The following is a 20,543-nucleotide window of genomic DNA, read 5'->3' as shown; positions in this document are numbered from 1 at the left end:
GGAGAGAGAAGAGCAAATTCAAATGTTTATTTCTGACACTGAGAGTCAATGCTTTTTTAACTCCCAGGATCATTCTCGCTGGCAAGTTTAAAGAGACTTTTTAACATTTCTATAGACCTTCCTGGGATCATTAATATTGAGCACCATTTGTTGATCTTATGAGAATGCAATAAAAATGACAATTTTCGTTCTTTCCTTACAGTCTACGTAAGAAGTTACAATCTATTCAACTTTAAAAAATGAATTTTAATGGTTTAAGATCATTTACAAGCGTTGACAGGGTACACTAAAGGAGAAATGGCCATATCACAGTTTATTTTGTGGGAGAGGGCACTTAACTAAGATGACATAGAAGCGCATAGGTCGAATTCTCAGATCTGAGGTGACGCAGTCTGCCCTACAGGTCTGTGCTTTGTGAACTTTGTACTCAGACCTGCACAGAGATGGTGCTTCCAGCCGGCCCTGGCTCCCTGGAAGTGACTGATTGACTAGTAAACTGTCATGCAGCTCTTGCCGACATCCAGACACAGCACCTACCTAGGAGTCTGACCGTAGACATTGGTACCTCACTAGAAAAGAAGATTCCAATGTGGAACCCTGGTGCTGCTTCAGCAGGGCCAACAGAAACGGTGTCTGCAAATGCTGCTGCTCAGACAATGGTCCTCTACAAACTATTTACTAAAATATCTTTCATGACAGAAAACAATAAAAATGAAAACCTTCTAGGCTGAAGGTCAAATGGAACTAGGCTATTGTTGGTTGGATGAAAAAAAGTAATACAAGAAATTCATTCAGTTTGGCATAAGACTGCAATTTCAGCTGTAATGGCCACCAAACGTGCAATGAAATGAATCCAATTATTTTCACAAGTTTATGCCTCATGATGATGCCGTACTTCAAACCTTTGCCTTTTTTGTTTTCGGTTTTTTGAGCCAAGGAGAAAGAATCCTAAAACCCTTGTTTCTAGATGATCTGTCAGAAGACCAGTAAGGTAGCCTCAGAGGAAGTGCTGAGGAGCCTCTGGAAGCACAGCCCAGACCAGAAGCGAAGGTTGGGGTCTGTCCTTCCACTGAGTCAACGGCTGAGTGGCCCCCACATCTGCTGGGATTCCCTACTGTGAAATCAGGGGACCAACAGGTGATTTCTGCAGCCCTTATAATAGTCACATTTGATCTGCAAATCAGAACTCTTGACTGTATCTGAAGAACAAACATCATAATGTGTTATTTAATGCCTTCAAATATATTCAGTCCTTATCTATTTATTTATTTTTTGAGACAGAGTCTCGCTCTGTCGCCAGGCTGGAGTAAGGTGGTGCGCAATTTCAACTCACTGCAACCTCTGCCTCCCGGGTTCAAACGATTCTCCTGTGTCAGCCTCCCAAGTAGCTGGAACTGCAGGCATGCCCCACCACACCCAGCTAATTTTTTTACACTTTTAGTAGAGACGGGGTTTCACCACGCTGGCCAGGATGGTCTCGATCTCTTGACTTTGTGAAACTCCCACCTCCGCCTCCCAAAGTGCTGGGATTACAGGCCTGAGACACTGCACCCAGCTTCAGTCCTTATTTTAAGAAAATAATACACAGGTAAAAACTTGAAGAAATTAGAAAATCTTACATTATTATGATTGGAGTAGAAGCCTATTATACAGGTTGAACTATATATTGTCCTGAAGACAGTCGTGTTCCCTACTGGCCTTCTAGACTTCATATTATAGTGAATAAGATAAACTGAAAATAACAATATTTAAAAAAGGAATATGAGATATATAACAATGTTTAAAAAGGAATATGAGAATTAAAAACTAAACATCATATCTCAGACTTTATATGTTAACTTAAAATGTTAAGAATACATATAAATGTGATAATGTAATAAAAATCATAATGAAGTTATACCATTTTGTTTGAAGTTAAAAAAATAAGTTGATCTATATAACAGATTATTACTCAGCAATAAAAAAGAAATGGACTACTGATATACACAGCATGGATGAATCTCAAATGCACATGCTAAGTGAAAGAAGCTAGACACTAAAAGTTACCTACAGGATTATTCCATTTATATAATATCCTGGAAAAGGAAATACAGTAGGGCAGAAAACATCAGAGATTATCAGGCAGGGTCTGGGAAGAGAGAGGAGGAAGCCGACTCTGAAGATGCTCAGGGGAATTTTGTGCATGATGGATTGTTCTATATCTTGATTATGGTAGTAGTTATAGGCCTATATGCAGTTTTTAAATCACAGAACTATATACTAAAAACAGTAAATTTAACTGTATATTAGTTACACCTCAATACACCTGCCTAAATGGCCGATATTTTTCACCAATATATGTCTGGTACTCCAGAAAAAAGGATGAGAAGGGTCTTCTCATATTGTCAATGGTGAAGGAGAGAAGGGCTGGTCCAAGGTTTGGGTAGTAGGAATTTGATGGGAAGGCAAAATCCAAGGGTACTTTCAGAAGATTAAACAAGCTAAGAAGTTCTCCAACTTGCTGAGTTACATGGCAGGCACACACTGATGGGAAGGAGAGAGGAACCTGGGCAGGTCTGTGTGTGTGATGTGTGCCCAGAAGTGCTGGTGCCTTCCCTGGTCCTGCTTTACTAACAGCGCCAGTCAGCAGCACACTCTCACTCACACACCCTTGGCCCAGACCCCACCATTAGGGCAATGAAATATCACGCTTCTCCATTCAAGAACAGAGTTACCGAAACATGATCTGTCTTGTCTTTTCTCTGCCTTCCAGTTAGTGTACTGTTAAACTACTAAGTAAGATGTCTGCTTCTGAGTCAGATCACTGGAGGAGAGTTTTATGAATCACCTGGAAGGTGACATGCACACAAGCGGAAAGCATCCTCAGTGAGCAGAGGGGCAGGAAGCCGACTGACATCTCTGAGGTTCTGGGTTCAGTCCTGTGTTGGAGTTAGTGTTCATTCTGGGAGGATACATGTGTATAAAATGGGAAGAGATGATGAAACATATTTAACCAAAACAAAAGAATGGTCTGCATAATGAACAAACAGGACTGAGAATCACAGGGTCTAGAGAACCAGGAGGGGCCACTCCAGTGTGGTGCATGTGGGGATGGTGTGGGGTTTCATTTTATCACATAGCCAGTGGGGTGGCATCTTGGAAACTATATTTTTGGGGTAAATCAGGAGAGCCTGTTTCAGTGGGAATCTAAGCCTACAGAGCTGGCTTGCTAGCACTAACCAGGCTGATCAGATTCCTCTAATTTTAGGGCATGAAGCAGAAATGTCAGTGGCTAAAGGTCATCACTGCTTTCTCTCCTAAAAAAAAAAAAAAGAAGAAGCAGACAAAAAAGGCAAAAGGCAGGAGGTATCCCATAGGTCACAGGGAAATGGGCTAATTGGCCGGAGTGATCTGGCCTCCTATCAGCCTCCTGACCTGGTGTCGTGGCCTCCTTTGTGGAGAAGCCGACGTAAGAGAATTGGAACAAATGCACTTTAGTCCCCAGTCACAGGTGAGGCAAGGGTCTTATAAACACATTTTGTCTTTTCTGACTTCACCTCTGAAAAAGTGTGTAGATAGCAAAGTCTACATAAAATAAAATACATCTTATCTGTTGCACTGAAAATTATGTTTGTTAAAATCCAAACTGATAGCAGGTATTATTGAATATATTTAGGAAAAGAGAACAATGGAATTACCCAAACTTTTAAATAATAAAAAAGCCTCAGGGAGGACATTCACTTCAACCGCTTTCCCAACCATCTAAGTTTCATTATACTTTAAATCTTTGAGTACTTAACTGGGATTTACAGACAATAACTACAACAGGGAGCTGATGATGATGAAAGAACAGATACTTCTACACTGGGACTTTGCATTCTTCGTAAACCAGACAAATAAAAATAATGTTGTTTGATGACTTAAGCTCATTATTTTTGAGGCAGTGGGTGATCCATGAGTATTTAAATAGAAATAAAAATATTTTGTTTAATATTTGAAACTAAAATAATGGTTTTTCCTTTACATAAATACACCTTGAATGAGAGGTAACAGAAAAAGACAAAGGCTCCTGCTGGCAGAGCTTTGAATTCAGTGGGACATCACTGAAATGTATTAGCAACACACACCACTGCTTTATTCACCCTAGGTGCCGTGTATCAAGCTATCAAAGAGAATCTGCTGAATATACCAACTGTGTCTCAAAAAAACATTCTTTGTATTAGCTAGAACAAGGTTAACAAACATTAAAATTGTTCATAAAAGGATTCCGTGATTACTATATTTCCACAACTTGCGAGAGCTTGCACTGATTAGTCTCTGCCAAAGAGCCTTTCCCAGCTGCATTCAGCAATAACCTGGAATGACAATTCTGTCACATTAACTTGAAAATACCTAACGTTTTATTTACATAGTTCCCTGGGTATAAAATTGCATACTTCTTATTATGTTGTACTGGTGATCTATATTCTTCTTTAGAATAAAATAATGGGGATAACATAAAATTTATTGGTGGGAGAGCTATAGCTTTTATGCATGTAGTAACATTGTTGTGAGTAAGTCTTCCAATCAACATTATCTCTTCCGAATATAAGACCTGTAAAAACAACTTATACAAAACACTGAGGAAACATCTCTAAAATTAGATAAGTTAAATACTGAAGGTACAAATAATTCATTATGAGTAATAACTGTTTAAAGCTAAACTAACCACATTATTCTACTTTTTAACATGTGAAATGTTTGCATTTTCATTCTGCAGAAAAGGAAGAAATTTTTTTAGTAACTGATTTTAAACATTAAATTCAAAGGCTTATCTATTGCATCAATGGTTTTTATTGCCTGTGTGGCTGTAAGGGGATCTTAATGAACTGACTCTATCAATTTGCTCTTAGGAGGTGTTAAAATCACCCATAAACATTCGTTTCATCTACATGTTTAGGAAAACCCACCATAAGACAAATTCTAGCAAGTAAAAAAATGTTTTTAGGATTTCACTTCAGAGGGTATATTTTTCCTTATTTAAGTACATCTTTGTGTTTAAGAGGAGTGGGAGTGGAAACAGCATCCACAAACGTTTGGCTATAAAACTCTAACGTAGTATGTAATGCATCCACATATTAATTCCTTATATAGCACTTATAAACACAGAAAAATATTGTGTGTGTGTGTGCATGAGTGTGTGTGTGTGTGTTCCAATATAAATGGGGAAGGAGGTGAGAAGCCTCCTAGTAATTTTATTCAATAACTCTCAGTTTACAAGAAGTACCTGGTTAGCTTTTTGTGAATAAAATATTAGTAGTAATTTTAAAATTCTGACACCTCCCACAAGCTTCTTTTAAGTCTTATAAATGAAATTCTTCTTTAAATTAAAGATTTATGCAGGTTTACAAGATCGTCTGAGATCACACAGAAACATCTTAATATATGTGTCTAAACAGTATAGTAGTTTGATAATCTGTAAATCACTTTATCACTATTGCAAAGCCAATAAAAGCCAAACATCTCACACACATGTACATTTTTTCACATCTCTGCATTTTAGCAAATCACAAACTACCAAACTTTAAAGTTTTCACGTTTATCTCAAAATTTAAAAAAAAAGTTTGATAATATATATTTTCGAATGTGTCATTTAAAAAAAAAGCATTAATCAATTTCAAACAAATTAGCCAATAAACTAGCAAAAAAGTGTGGCCATTTCCAACTGATACAATTAAATTCTCTAAAAGTGGTGGGTTTTATTTATAGAAGTTTTGTCATCTTTTGCAAAAATAAATTCACTTTCTAGTTTATCATCAGTTCAAAAAACAATTCCAAGGAGATAAAATACTATAAATATCAAGAATTATTTCTATAAACTTTTCTCATTATTTACTAGTATTACTACAAAAAATGATACTTCATCTTTTCAAAGCAGAGATTTGGGAAGCTATTGTTAACCTTAGTGTCAGAAAAAAAGATAACTTCAATATCACATATTTTTACAAAACAGAAGTGTAAACTTAAAGAATCATGACAAAGAAAAAATGATGAATTAATAAAATAACACTCCATTCTTATCTTCAAACATTAAAATTAGGGAGCTATTTATTTTCACTATAAATAAGAAATGTAAACTAAACATTTAAATGATCAGACTACTAGTCAAAACTATGAAGCCAGGGCCACTCTACGGTGACATGAACTTTTCTTTTTCTGTAGCAGATGCTAGTATATAACCAGGGAGGAAAGCGAACCCATGATCCCCATTTCTGGTCTTCGTTCATTTAGTAGTGCTGACTAAATGTGGCAAAGGCAGATTTGCTGGTGATGAACTCACGATAAAATGGGAAAAATGTGAACCTTGACCTTTTTAACACCACTTAAAAATCAGAACCAGATCTGTCAGTGCACCACCCCACTGCCTATCGCCTAACAAATTGGAAAGCTGATCTCCTCTCCTCTGAGCAGAAAGTAGGCTTGTCAGAGGCTAAGCTGAGCAGCAAACTCCCAACAAGGCTAAGCTGAACAGCAAACTCCCAAAAGCAGAGAAAGACCACAAGTATGAAGTCAAATTTCATATGATATCTTCAGTTTACAATAGTGTGAGATGTTAAAAATAGTTTTGAACATTGTTTCCTTTGCCTTGTTTTCATATCTCATTTGTAACACATAGCACAGAAGATAGAGTTTTTCACCGAACAAGAAAGGATGTTTACATTTTTATTGCCGGAGCATAGAAATGCCATCGTCCCTGCTGCCCAGCTCCATGCTTTCATCTCTCTCTCCTCGGGGATCATCATTTTAAACTGACCAAAATATCCTAACTTCATCAGGCAGCACTTACCACTGACAACTTCTTTCTGTAAGAAATATTCCTCAATTAAGGGGTTTTTAAAGCACCTTTTCCTCTTTATTTTCTCCTTAATTATAGAACCTTTTATTTTGTATTTCCCTTTCATTTCTCCAACCTAGCAGATTTGTAACAGCAGAAAAATTACTGCTAGGAATATTATAACTACTTAGTGTTAAGTCTAATACAGAATTGAGTTTGTTTTTATTACAAGGAAGAACAAAGACTGCTGAAAATATCTGTTGTCTTGTCATTTTCTATTTTATTTTAAACTGGAAAACCTGGTACCAGGCAAAAATGAGCTGAAATTTTACAACAAATTAAGCTAGAGTGATAAAATCCATGAAGGAAGAAGAGGAGAAGCAGATTAAATGACATTTAAAAATATCCAAGCCTTCATTTGATTAAGTATAATCTAATTACAAAAAGTTGCTGCCCTACCAAACAAGGAGACCTCAGAATGCTTAGGTTAAAAAAGAAAAAAAGAAGAGTGAAAGGAAAAAAGAGGTTAGAGAAGCAAAAATAATGCTGAATGAAAGCACTTGGAGGCCAATGGCTTTGAACCTGGGCTCCACCAGTCATTCTGCGCAGCGAGGCAGTCTGCAGAGGCTTGGGCTCCTGTTAACAGAGCTCTCATTGTTTCCAAAGGCAGTTAGAAAAATGCTGCTTTATATCTCCTCACACCACAGGCTCCGTGCACAGCCCCAAGAAAAGACGGCTGAGGGCGTACAATCCACAGAAAGAAAAAAAAAGGCATGGCTATATATACAGCCCCCAGCCCCACACCATACCAACACAGAAAAACACTACCCCAAACTCAATTCCTGGCTGGCAAACTGTGGTAAAGGATGTTATGGTGGTGCATAATTTATAACTGGAAATTTCTGATTCATGTGGGATTTGGGGCATTTCTTTGCCCTTTACCCACCGCCTCTCCATTTCCACCTCAAGCACAGGGAGGTGAAAGCTGTCAGGCAGTGGGGCTGATGCCATCAGGCAGCAAGGAGATAAACACTGCATTTTTGAGAGTGCAGTTATTCCACACCTGTTTAAAATGTTTATATAGTAATTAAAGATTAATGCTTATTCCAGACCAGATAAATATTAGACAGTGCATGTGTGTATATACATATATGAATCTGCAATGCTGCAGAGAACAAAGATTTTATTGTATCAAGCTTACTTAGCAAAGGGTATACATTTTTAAAAGGCCTGAGCTTCACAAAGTTTACATTACAGAGGGGAAAGAAGGCTTAAAAATGTTAAGTGGTCAGAGCTACTGAGTGCCATACAGAGAGCAGGTAGTTAGTGGTGAGTATGAGCTAATTCTGCTGCTAATCATTTGGTTTTCTATTTATTAAAGGGCAGGTCTCAGTTTACTCCTGACCAGCAGCCAGTTCAGTGGGCCACTCTGAATTGCTTCCTGAAGTTCAACAATTAAACCTGCTATTTTCCAAGAAAAAGAAAATATTTAAGCTTTTATAAATGTAGTAGTTACAATATAAAAGTTTTATTTTTAAATTTCAAAAATGTAATGCAAGAATTGTGTTTGGTTAAGAGCTCTGGGCCACACTATAGCATCAACGTCCCAGAAAACAGCAGAAAGCCTGAGAGGTGAGCAGAGGCTGCTGAACCTGTGGGAGTACACTTGCCACACAGTGCCCCGGGGCACCCCTAAATCCCCATGGTCAGCACATACAGCATGGACAGTATGCTTTTTCATGTCCTGCTCAGGAAGGAAAATCATCTAACAATGCTCACTGGATGACAGCAACAATATATTCCTTGGTTTATAACTGATTGTTTTGTTAACTTTTAGATTAACAGCAACTTTTAAAAAGTGAAAATAATCAGTGTTGTATTTCATTTTATGTAAAAAAAAAAAAATGCTCCTGACAAACTGCATGGATATAGTTAGCTACACTTACCAATTCACTTACCATAATTTACAAAGACTTATTGTATTCCATTCTGATAATATTAATTCTGGTGAATAATAAATGAAAAAAATTACTTTGAACTCAAAAAAGTTTTAAACTGTGACCATTTTAAAAGTTAAAATGTTCACATATTGCATTTTCTTACGTCACATGCTAATAGAGCCAACTAAGGAATACTTTTAAGAGTAATTAAATAAATCTCTTTAAACATTTTCTAAAAAGAATTTTTTTTCCATTGTGAAATATTAACGAAGGCATATTTTATTTATACTAGTACATAACAATACAAGCAATTAGGTGTGTGTTTAAAAACGTATTGATTGGTAAGATAAAGTCAGTCTGACAGATGTGATAGAATGTGCGGGCAAATGTAGACGGAAGCAATTTGTACAAGTCTAGAATCCATTTATCTGGTTTTACCACATGGTGGACACATACTACCAGAACATCTTCATCTTAACATTCACCAACTTACTGTCACCTACCTGGCCAAAAACCGGAACCCTGGACATTGCCTAAGCATTGAAGGAGAAGGTCATGTCACATAGCTCTCTAGAAATAAGTGGACACGTAGATCTTAGAGGATAGGGAGAGAAGAGAAAGTTTCCTTCTATTAATTAGGTAACTGTGAAGTATTCATAAGCATGACTATGATGTTTAATAAGTCAGTAAATCAAAAGAAAAATCTGAGAAAACAAATCAGAATAGAAGTTAAAATTGTTTGAGAGGTAAAATGATAAAGAAAATACACATTCAGGAATACTGGTAGCAGAAGGCAGGATTTTTGAAGGAACAAGAAACACTCCTGTGTTATTTGTAGGTGTCCCTCGTGTCTGTGGATGGGTGCTTCCCCCAAAAGATGGTCCTAGGAAGGGAGGCTCCTAAATGTTAACTTTCCTTCTCAACGGCTGTTTTGCCATCATGTTTACCCACTACGTTTATTCACCAGTAAATATGGGGTAAATATGTACATGGATGAACCAAGGAAGACCGCAGTGTTCCGGGTTGAATGTACTTAGTTTCCTAGACCCTTCATCACAAGATTGCCTCGCATCTGGGGAGCAAAAATGGATGGAAGGAAATTGGGAGCCATATTTTGCGGAGCACTGAGATAGACATGTCTACATTATTTATAATTTTTAGCATTGAGTTTTAATAATTTTACAGATGAAAAATTTTATCTCAAAGGTATCAAAGTGGCAATGTTGGGATTCATTCCTAAATCTCTGAACTCATGTGTAGGACTCTTCCCAGTATAATGTGCTTCAAAGGTTACAAATAAATGAGTACCTCTAGAATGTGCGGAATGCATTATGTATGGTTGTGAATTCAGAGGCTCAATATCCAGATAAAATAGCTCTGTAACTTAGAATCTTATAAAGCAGTATTTTTATATTATTTGAAGTCAGAAAAATACTATGAATATTGTAAGTTTAAAATATTCATTTTAATTACTCATAATTTATATCCACTCTCCTTCTAAAAATGACTTAAAATAATATTCTTACAATGTGAACACCTACAACTGAAATACTAAAGTACAAGAGAAATATTAAAATAGGGATCTGAAACCATCCATGACCACGCGAAAATGCACCAGGGCTTTGCGTTCTGAGCACCATCTTTTCACTCTCTGAGAAGATGAGGCAACTTAAGCAAGAAAAGGCCCTGGGTGAGACAGTTCATGCTGCTTGTATAAAAGAAAAATACTAGTTCTTTCAGGAATGCTTTTCTCTGGCACTAGGTACATAAGGTCTCATACATGGATACTGATTAAAACAAGTGGGAAGGTTTTCAAAGTCATAGATTTTTACTTTCCTTGTTCCTATTTTTTAAGTAGAATTCCTAAATAAAAATCAAAGGCGTAAGTCACAGCAAGGGCACAATGAGAAGAGGAGTTGACCCATCTGTGGCTCAGGTATGTTTCTCTACGGTGATCTAATTTGAGGCTGATTGAGGGTTTAGACAGCAATGAAGAGGGTGGCATGGGGTCATTCTTTCAACAGCAATTATTTCAGACTCACTTGTGGCAGGAGCTGCAGGGTTGTCAAGGTCTTGCTCCTGGTGAATGTCTGGTATTTAGGTATTTGGAACTGTTGATCTGCCTGAGACTCACAGCCTTTAGATATTCAGGCAGTTTCTGACAGTGGTTAGAAATAAAGAAAAACCTGAGACCATTTTACTTCTGCTTCTCAGCGAGGGAAGGAAGTAAGCAGCAGAAACACTTATAGGCAGAAAGAAACTTTTAATGTTAAAAAAGAAATCAGCACAGAACCCAGTGTTTGGGACCACCATGCAGAAAAGGAACACTTAGTGGGTGATTCCCCTTCACACTCTGTGGAGGACCCACTAAGGACAGGACGGGTCTTAGCCCCAGGGATTCCCGGCTCTTCCTCCTGGATGTGCTATGGTTACAAAAGCAGGGAGGCTAATTTCTTGGGACATTTCCACACACTCTGGATAGAAGGGGGCATGTCCTGAAGGGTCCTTCTGCTGCAGGGTAGGTGCAGGCAAGACAGTTCTGACCACAACTGTCTGCTGTCCATTCTCCCCAAGCAAGTGGTGGCTGCTCTCTCACAGGTTGTACCTGGGGCCTGCTTTCCTGGGCAGAGAGGAAGACCATGTCAGGACAAGGGCCACACAGGGCTGGCATCTGCAGCCTGATGTCTCTGGCACCGGAGTTGAGGCTTTAATTCAGTGGCCACTTTAATGTCATTTTCCTCTTTCCACCTCTCCTTGCTCCTCAGTGCTGGATGACACCCCATCATCAGTATGGCAGGTTTGTACAGAGAAGTGCACTTGGTGGTGACAGCCATGTACACTGAGTAAGAAACTAGGACATCCATTCCATGAGCTCTTCCAGAAGAACTAAGGGTGAGCACTTCATCCAGCTTGTACTTTTAGCAATGAAGATATGCCCAAACCTTAGAAGCATGATATATACCTGTGTCAACCAAGCCACAATCTCCATCTCTTTCTCCCCCGCCCAGCCCCACAAACACCTACACACACATATACAAAGCACAGCTGCAAAACAGTCCAAGCCAAATAATCATAGTGACTCTTTGCTTGTGATTTAGGGCGCCTCAGATTGGCTGTGTGAGTACAGTCTCAGCACATTTTGTCTTTTAAGGGAAGGAACTATTTAGTTCAGTGCCAGTTATCTTGAGATAAATATCTTTAAATACACTCTTCCTTATACATACCCTTTTTAATAGAATAATTATTTTCATTACACCCAAGACACACCTATGAAGTTTAAGAAGTCACTTAGAAATAATATTCAAAACAAATGCAAAACACACACTATTTATTAAATTAAGCCATGTTAAGCGAGTAAAGTTTTATTTTTCAGAAGGCAGAAACTATGCATTTTTTAAAAAGCCAGCTAATTAACTTATGTAAACAAAAATAAACACAAACAGGGCCCATGGAACTAATAATGTCACCAGTTCCAAATGCTGGATAGATGTCTGGGTCTGCTGCAGACATTTACTATTTTGCATATGAAACACATCGGGGTTTGAGTGGCTTCCACTAATTGGAGAGAAATGTCTCTCCTTTCCAAACTGCCTCCACCCATCCATATCACTATCCCCCAGCGCGCACACGCGCGCGCGCGCGCACACACACACACACACACACACACACACTTAAACCACTGTCTAATTACTCTGAACATCCATAAGGAAAGTTAACAAGTACCAAGGGTTAAAAGGGGCTGGCCAGAAAGGGGGAGGGGAGAACAAGCTGGGGACCCTCCAGCTGGGACCTGTTTGTGACTTCTCGGCCTCACTGTTTGAGACTTTCTGGCATTTTTATTGCCTGTTGTCTCAGTGATAATGTGCAAGCATAGAGATATATTAGAAACCTAAGTAAATACATTCGAAGAAATAAAAAGAGGTCATTAGAGAAAATAGCGAAAGAACATTAATTTTGAAGTGACATGTACAGAGAATGTAATATTTTAATTTTAAAAATTGCCATAAGAATATTAGTGAAGGCCATTATTATTATTTTAATTGGGTACTTTGGGGAGCACAATCAAACGAATAACAGTAAATGATGTTCCCTGAAATGAAGAGTTGAAAGAAACCTTTGGTAAACTGTATTTTTTTATCCTTCTTTCTTATAGAGATTACTTTTTTTCATGAAATATAAAAGGGTTCATCTACCAATTTTACAACAGAAAAATGCAATGATCCTTGTTCTAAACATACTTGATACTTGTTCCATGCTAAGTATGACAAAATTGCTGTTCTAAGGTGCTGTTGCTAATAATAAAGAAAGCCAATTATGATGTATTCTTGTCAGGACTTTTTAAAAACAGTTACAAATGGCTCAATTCTTTTCCTATTACTCACGTAATAATACTTTCTACAACAGCACAGTCCATGTTACCAACATGGCAAGTTGCTGCCTTCTTTTCTTTTTTCTTTTCTGAATGAGGAAAAAGATACTGCTATCAACGCCAGCCAGCCCAGATGTGCTGGCACCATCCTCTTTCTGTATGATGCTATGAGCACCTATAGTCAACAGATTATTTATTAGGAAGAGAAGCACTTAATTCTAACTGCTGGCTCCCTTCCCTATGACTGGAAAATTACTTTCTCAGATTCTCTCTTTCAAATTAATCTCTCCTCATCCAGGGTCCTCTCTATCCCAGTTGTCACCCTCTCTGTCTTCTGGCAATAGACAACAATGCCCTTGGCACAACCCACAGCACAAACACTGGCTGGAATGCAGTGCTGAGCTGAGCTGGGCTGAGCACATCCACCGGGCTGGCTAGCAGGGACTGCTTGTTTTCACAAAGGGAACAGACAATATTTTAACTGTAATAATTCAGTCCATATTCACTAGAATAATTCAGTACTTATAATTTATATTCTTTTGCCTACGACTTGCATGATGTGTGATATCGAAGAAAAATGATATTTACGCTTTATGGAAAGGTTGAAGAAGTGAACACATTGATTTGTAACTAGACTCCTTTTAACATTTTTCTCCAATTGCTCTGTCAGAACTCAGGGATATGATAGTCCTATGGATAAAACAGCCCAGATTTGCTAGCTACATGTGACAGCATCCAAAAGGGGTACAATATATCACTGAAACAGCCCACAAACTGGCTAGTCACATTATTTATTACGAGCCACACATGTGACAAATTATTTAACTCAGTTGATCCTAATAAGTCAAAGAGCAAGCAATTAGCTAACTCAGTCAGAGGGCTGTTTGTGGCAATTTATAGATGCGCTCAAGCTGTCCCAGCACTTCAAAGCCCCATTAAGGGGAAACCTTTTAATGACTCACTTGAGATGACAAGTATTACACAGCACATATGGCAGTCAGGAATTTGGCAGCCTATTCTGTTACACTTTGCCCGCCCCCAGCCCCCGACAGCTGTTTACAAGTTTTCAGTCTCTGCGCCTTGCTGTTGTAAGCAGCCACAGAGCTGCAGGAGCAGGAGGGATGGTATTTTTGAGAGCAACAAGTGGCAACAGATTCTTGTATCACACAGGTTCCTGGGAACCGCTGAAATTCCCACTCTTTCATCGGTCTGCGTGAATTGTTTCACAGGAAAGATAGAGACACCTAGACAGTAGGGGATAGCCCAGGTGGCACTCAGTAAATAGCCTCCTCCAATTCTGTCTCAGTTCTTTAAAGGCAACGTGAAGCTATTATAATAAAAACTTATCTCCCTACAGGGCTGTTGGTAGAATTAATGAACTAAATGTTAGCAAAATGCTTTGAAGATGAAAAGAGTTATCTATACCAGTCCTAAAGATTATTATTATTCATTGCAACATTGCTGCCTGTTAGAGGGTGTTTTGCATTTGACCTCCTCCCACTTTTCCTTAAGGAAATTTTCACTTGGGCTGGATCCACATCCACATCCACATCCTTAATCCCATCGCCAACCATCCTGCCCCACCTTTGGAAGAAGAGTGCAATGCCACAACTAAACTGTGCAATAAGGGAATGGAATTTTAAGCAACAATTTCCCAGAAGGATGCCTATATTGGGGCCACTTTTTCCCTGGAAACAGGGCACACAACAAGCTTAGACACCGAGAAATGAAATGCCAGCTGACATGCTCGGTAATTTTATTATTGTCCACAATATTGAGGCAGCACTGAAGAAACTAGCCCTAAGCCTGAAGGACTGAAAAAGAGAGGAAACTGAAGATTTTACTATGTAAAAAGCTGAGAGGCCCAAATACCACATCAGTGCACTTAATTTTTAAGTGGTAAAGATCCTACCTCTTTATCTGTGATTTCAAGTACTTTAGTAATGCCAGCTTGGTGAAAGACAAGCTTAATCAAGAGGAGAAGCTGGTGACAGCAGGAAAACACGACACCCTACCCTGTTTGGATGTGGCCACAATTTACTAAGAAAAGACAAGTGCCAACCTCTACCAAAGTACCAGAAACCCACCAGAACTCATCAAATCCTCTTATACCACACACTCACTTTATTCACGTGAAACAATCAGTCGATTGTGCTTCTGTATTCCCCAAGGGCCACAGCTGTACTAGGGCCACGGTGTAATTAGAGCTTGCAGGAGGCAGACGGACCAGTGGGAGGAAGGGTGACCACTGTCTCAAGCAGGGCACTGGCCTCCAGAGACGACCCGCTTGGGGGTGCGCCACCCCACAGGGACTCCACACACACTTGGCCTCGGTGTTAGGAGTTGCTCTGTTCTTGACTTCACTTTTAGCTTTTCACTGTGGCTTCATGGAGTTTCAAGTTTGTTATTTTGATTATATAAAAAAGTTTAATGAAAGAAATGTGAAAATCAACAGATAGTATAGAAAAAATGATGGAGAGGTGAACATTTAAGTTGTGGTTTAAACTTTTAATTCTTCCTCCCATATACTCCTTAGTAAAAAGAGAGTCCCTTTATACTCAAGTGCTATCAAAATCCCATATATTATGGGGCAGTTTCTCCATATATTAGTTTGAAGAGCTAAGTACTATGTTGGAGTGGTAGAGAGAGAACGTGTTAGTCTGATATAACATAAATTAATCCTAGTTTCCATGCTTCAAGGGTCACACAAGAGAATCCCTTGAAAACAAGCGATAAAAATGTCATTGTGAGTATGATCTTACAAGAGTTTTATGTCAGGAACCCTTTAAAAAAGCAATATATTAGGAAGCTAGGGGAAGCATGACAATGTTCACATATATGTGTATATATAAAATACATATATATAACAAACATATTAATGTCCTGAATGAAATAGCAGATATTCTCATATATGCAGTAAAGACTCATGGCTTGGGATGGACTTCCCTGTGGCAGCACCAGCAATGGATTTAAAAGCCCCGAGTGAAAATGTGCTCTAGAAAACAGATGACCACAAAGTGTCTTATAGTAATATTGACATTGATGTCATGGATGTGTTAAAGGATATTGAATAAAATTGTTTTTCAAAATGTGAGAAGTAAAAAGCCCAATGTTTGGAAATATTTTAATGTTATTTTACAAATGTATGTGTAGCTTTCAGTAAATTAAACATTTACAGTTACTTGACCATTTTGTCCACATTCTTTTTTTTTTTTTTTGCCATGAAGTTTCGCTCTTATTGCCCAGGCTGGAATGCAATGGTGCGATATCAGCTCACCACAACCTTCGCCTCCCAGGTTTAAGCAATTCTTCTGCCTCAGCCTCCCAAGTAGCTGGGATTACAGGCATGCGTCACCACGCCTGGCTAATTTTGCATGTTTGGTAGAGACAGGGTTTCTCCATGTTGGTCAGGCTGGTCTCAAACTACCGACCTCAGGTGATCTGCCTGTCTCGGCCTCCCAAAGTGCTGGGATTACAGGTGTGAGCCAACAAGCCTGGCCCACATTCTTAAAACTTTAAACTGAATTTGGCTTAGAATATTTTTTGTTTCTCCTCATTTCAAAAACATGGGAATGTCCCCTATTCGGGTTACCTATTCTTGGGTATTTAAAATTCAAAATAAAAAATGACAGCCAATAAAGTTCTATTCAGACAAGTCCTTTGACATTAATAAACTAAAATTAAGAGAACCTCAATTTTGATGTTTATGATATTTGAATATCTCTGATTTGAGATATTCACATATTTAAGTAACTCTGATTTAATCACATACATTTTATATTGAGGTATTTTTTTCTATTTACACATACACACAGACTGGAAAGATATGTACCAACACAATCTCTGAATGTTAGAATTTTAAAAAACTTTTAAATGTATATAAGTGCCACAAGATACATTACAGAAAAATTGTAGCACAACCCCGCTACACAGACAAATAAAACCCACAGCACTCTATATTACTGCCTCAAAACCTTTAAACATTAGAATTATATTTGTAGAGTCAAAATCTTAAGAAATTTTCAGATTTTAATATTCTTATCACTATTCTTAAAGTCACTATATTAAATGTCAAGATGTTTTCAATGGGTTTTTATCCTTCTGCCAAATATTTTCACAATTTCTATTGTCAAATATTATGCCCAAAAAAAATTTGCTCAAAGTAATAATAGCACATTGTTAATCACGTGATTAAAAATATGCAAGCACAGCTAGGCGTGGTGACTCACGCCTGTAATCCCAACATTTTGAGAGGCTGAGGCGGGTGAATAACCTGAGGCTGGGAGTTCGAGACCAGCCTGACCAACACAGAGAACCCCGTCTCTACCAAAAATACAAAATTAGCTATGTGTGGTGGCACATGCCTGTAATCCCAGCTACCCTGGAGGATGAGGAAGGAGACTCGCTTAAACCCAGAAGGCGGAGGTTGCGGTGAACCGAGATTGTGCCATCGCACTCCAGCCTGGGCAACAACAGCAAAACTCCATCTCAAAAAAAAAAAAGGTGAGCATAAATAATGCAGTCTTCTACTGTATCTTCATTTTTTAAAATTTTGTTATAAAAAATTAGCTGGGCATGGTGGGTGGGCACCTGTAATCCTAGCTACTAGGGAGGCTGTGGCAGGAGAATCGCTTGAACCTGGGAGTTGGAGGTTGCAGGGAGCCGAGATCCTTTTATCGAACTTCAGCCTGGGCGACAAGACCGAAACTCTATCTCAAAAGAAAAAAAAATTCTATTATACAGTAAAGGACACCTTCTAACTGTGTTTTCTGCTATGCCCAGGAGCTGAAGGTGATGAAAAAAAGGAGGTGTTTGAAGTCCAACACAAAAGAGATAATTTATTGATTTATATGCTCTTTAACCTAAGGATGTAATCTTTATGATATAATAACTAGGTTCTGAAAATAAACACGGCAATTTGTTAAAGAACTAAACTTATGCCCAGATTGTCAGGAGGCTGTGCTGTTAGGCTGGTAGGAAAGAGAGGAGGTTGGAGTAGGCAGACTAGGGTTCGTGTCTGGCTCTTGGACAATTCCTAAACTTCTGAGCTCTTTATCTCCCTCACTTCAAATGGTAATAACAATACTAACTTGTGCTATTGTGAGAACTGATGAAGGAGTTTATTTATAGGAAAGCCTTCTAGAAACTCAATATAAATATAAATATAAATATAAATATAAATATAAATATAAATGCTAGGTGTGGGACATTTCTGTTTGTTAGTTTGACAAACTTTTATTTGGAATATACCATAAAATCAAATGCTTTCCTCTTTTTTGATTTCTAGTAAAAAAGACAATTCTCCTCTGTAAGGAGGTCCTTTGATCATCTTTACTCCTTCCTACAGTGGACAAACCAGGATAAAGTGACCACGCTATTAGAAAAATGCCCTGAGAACAGTTACGGCTGAAACACCAGTGTGACTTGACATCTTGCAAATACTTTGTTTCGGAACTGTGGTCCTCTCAGGAGTTCTGGCTCTGGTCTCTGACATGCTGATGGACAGCAGAGGAAGACTTCCTTCTCTCTTCAGTGTCGCCTTAGAAATCTGCCTGCCGGGGCTGACCATCACTTCCCAGCCAGTGATGGAAGGGAATGAATTTATGTAACATTTCTTCCATCTAACAGCCAGAGGCACAGAAGTCTCAGTGTGCTATTGATTCCCAGATGTTCAGTTGAATTATTGATGGAAAATATAAAAGGAGTAAAATAAAGGGAAGGATTGAAGGTACACCTTCTTCTGTCAAGTCTCCCATGTTCCTCTTTAGACCTTAGATATCTCTCTATTAAAAAGTACATTTTGGAAGGAAAAAATGTACAATGAAGATACATCCAGCCAAGCACAGTGGCTCACCCCTGTAATCTCAGGACTCTGGGAAGCCAAGGTGGGAGGATCACTTGAGGAAAGGAGTTTGAGACCAACCTGGGCAACACAGCAAGATCCTATGTCTACAAAAAATAAAACTTAGCCGGGTGTGGTGGTGTGTGCCTTTAGTCCCAGCTACTCGGGAGGCTGAGGTGGGAAGATTACTTGAGCCCAGGAATTTGAGGCTGCAGTGAGCTATGACTGTACCATCGTACTCTACCCTGGATGACAGAGTGAGACCCCCATCTCAAAAACTTAAAAAAAAAAAGCAGGTCCAATATGGACTATTTGTAATATACTGAGAGAGATTAAAAGAATGAAAGGGTTGGCAGCTGCATTGTTTCTCTGGCCACCTGGCATGAGGGATCTTAAATATGCACATCCCAGGATGTGGGGTCAGTGGAATTTCACATTTTCTGAGAGATGTTTCATTTAGAAAGTAAAATTATATAAATTATACGACCTAAAAGCAAAATATTTTCCTATTTGGAGCAAACTTTTAAGATTTAGAGGCTAGCCACACCTATGCACTCTCTTCCACCCTTCTAGCCATTTGATTGGCTACATCCTTGGTATCAGCAGATGTAATATATAATTGTATGTAGAAATATCATTCCTTTAAGAAGTCCTTAAGTCATCAAGGCAAAACAATCGATGTGAAATTATTCCCCCAAGAGATCCTCCTGTTTTTACAACAATAGGTTTTCTAAAGGATTCTATGAGATGTTAACCCTCAGAAATGTAGACAACAAAAGGAGAATTTCTGGCTCTATAGATGTGCCCTGGACTGCACAGACATAGACATGTGACACTCATTCCTGTGGGGTAGGTGCAAACATTTCTGTCCGCCATGCGAAAATCTGCTTGTAAGAAAAAAGAAAGTAACATTTACAGAAGTGTGAGATGCAAAATGCAAATGTACATGTGAAAACCCAACAGCAATTATTTAATACCTAAAAATATTAATTATAAGTAAATATAAACATGAAGTACGAATGAATAGAATGTATTTTCTACAGAATCGAGTACAGTAAGTGATTGGATATACAGAAAACAACACTTCAGAATATCATTTAAAAGACTCTCAAAGGGTGAAGATTTTCCCAGCAGATATGTACTCAAAAGAGCCAATGATAGAAAGCAGGGTTTGAAACAGCCCCAGCCTTTTCTAAATATACCTGGGCCCTGAGCTACCATCACCCTCACCACCAGTGATTATACTTGGTTTCTGTGAGCATGCTTCTTTGTTACACAATGCGCCCCGTGAGGGCAGAGGCTCTGTTGTATTCATCATATTATCCATCCCCGGGGTGAAACAATAGTTACACCAAATGGCTGATAGTTTTTAAATAGTTGCTAAATAAATGATTATACAAAGCCGCAGTAAAGAAAAAGATTAAAAAGAATAATTCAAGAATTATTTCAAAAATTTCATTATAGGCATGGAAAAGAAAGTAATTAGCTATTTTCTATTTAAACAAAATTAAAATTAGGTAAAAATTAAAATTGGGTATAAAATACAGCAAAATATTTACATAACAAGTGAGGAGGACTTGAGCATAAGAAGAAAAAACA

At 38.3% G+C, this 20,543-nt stretch overlaps 1 protein-coding gene and 1 long non-coding RNA gene across 3 annotated transcripts in view; both read right to left on the bottom strand.

Moving 5' to 3' along the window:
* GMDS (GDP-mannose 4,6-dehydratase) overlaps nucleotides 1-20,543 on the bottom strand; it is a 636,169-nt gene that overhangs the window by 235,408 nt on the left and 380,218 nt on the right. The gene's annotated exons all lie outside the window — the stretch shown is intronic.
* LOC116531384 lies at nucleotides 1,600-16,356 on the bottom strand. Its single transcript, XR_004260400.1, has 2 exons — nucleotides 13,359-16,356; nucleotides 1,600-11,675 (listed from the first exon to the last, which is right to left on the bottom strand). It is a non-coding gene; the product is annotated as an uncharacterized LOC116531384 (long non-coding RNA).

Source organism: Sapajus apella, unplaced genomic scaffold (assembly GCF_009761245.1).
Source record: "Sapajus apella isolate SASKATOON/1434 unplaced genomic scaffold, GSC_monkey_1.0 scaffold70, whole genome shotgun sequence".
Taxonomy (NCBI): Eukaryota; Metazoa; Chordata; class Mammalia; order Primates; family Cebidae; genus Sapajus; species Sapajus apella.
The sequence above is the reverse complement of the archived record's forward strand: the minus strand, read 5'-3'. Positions and strand labels throughout refer to the sequence as shown.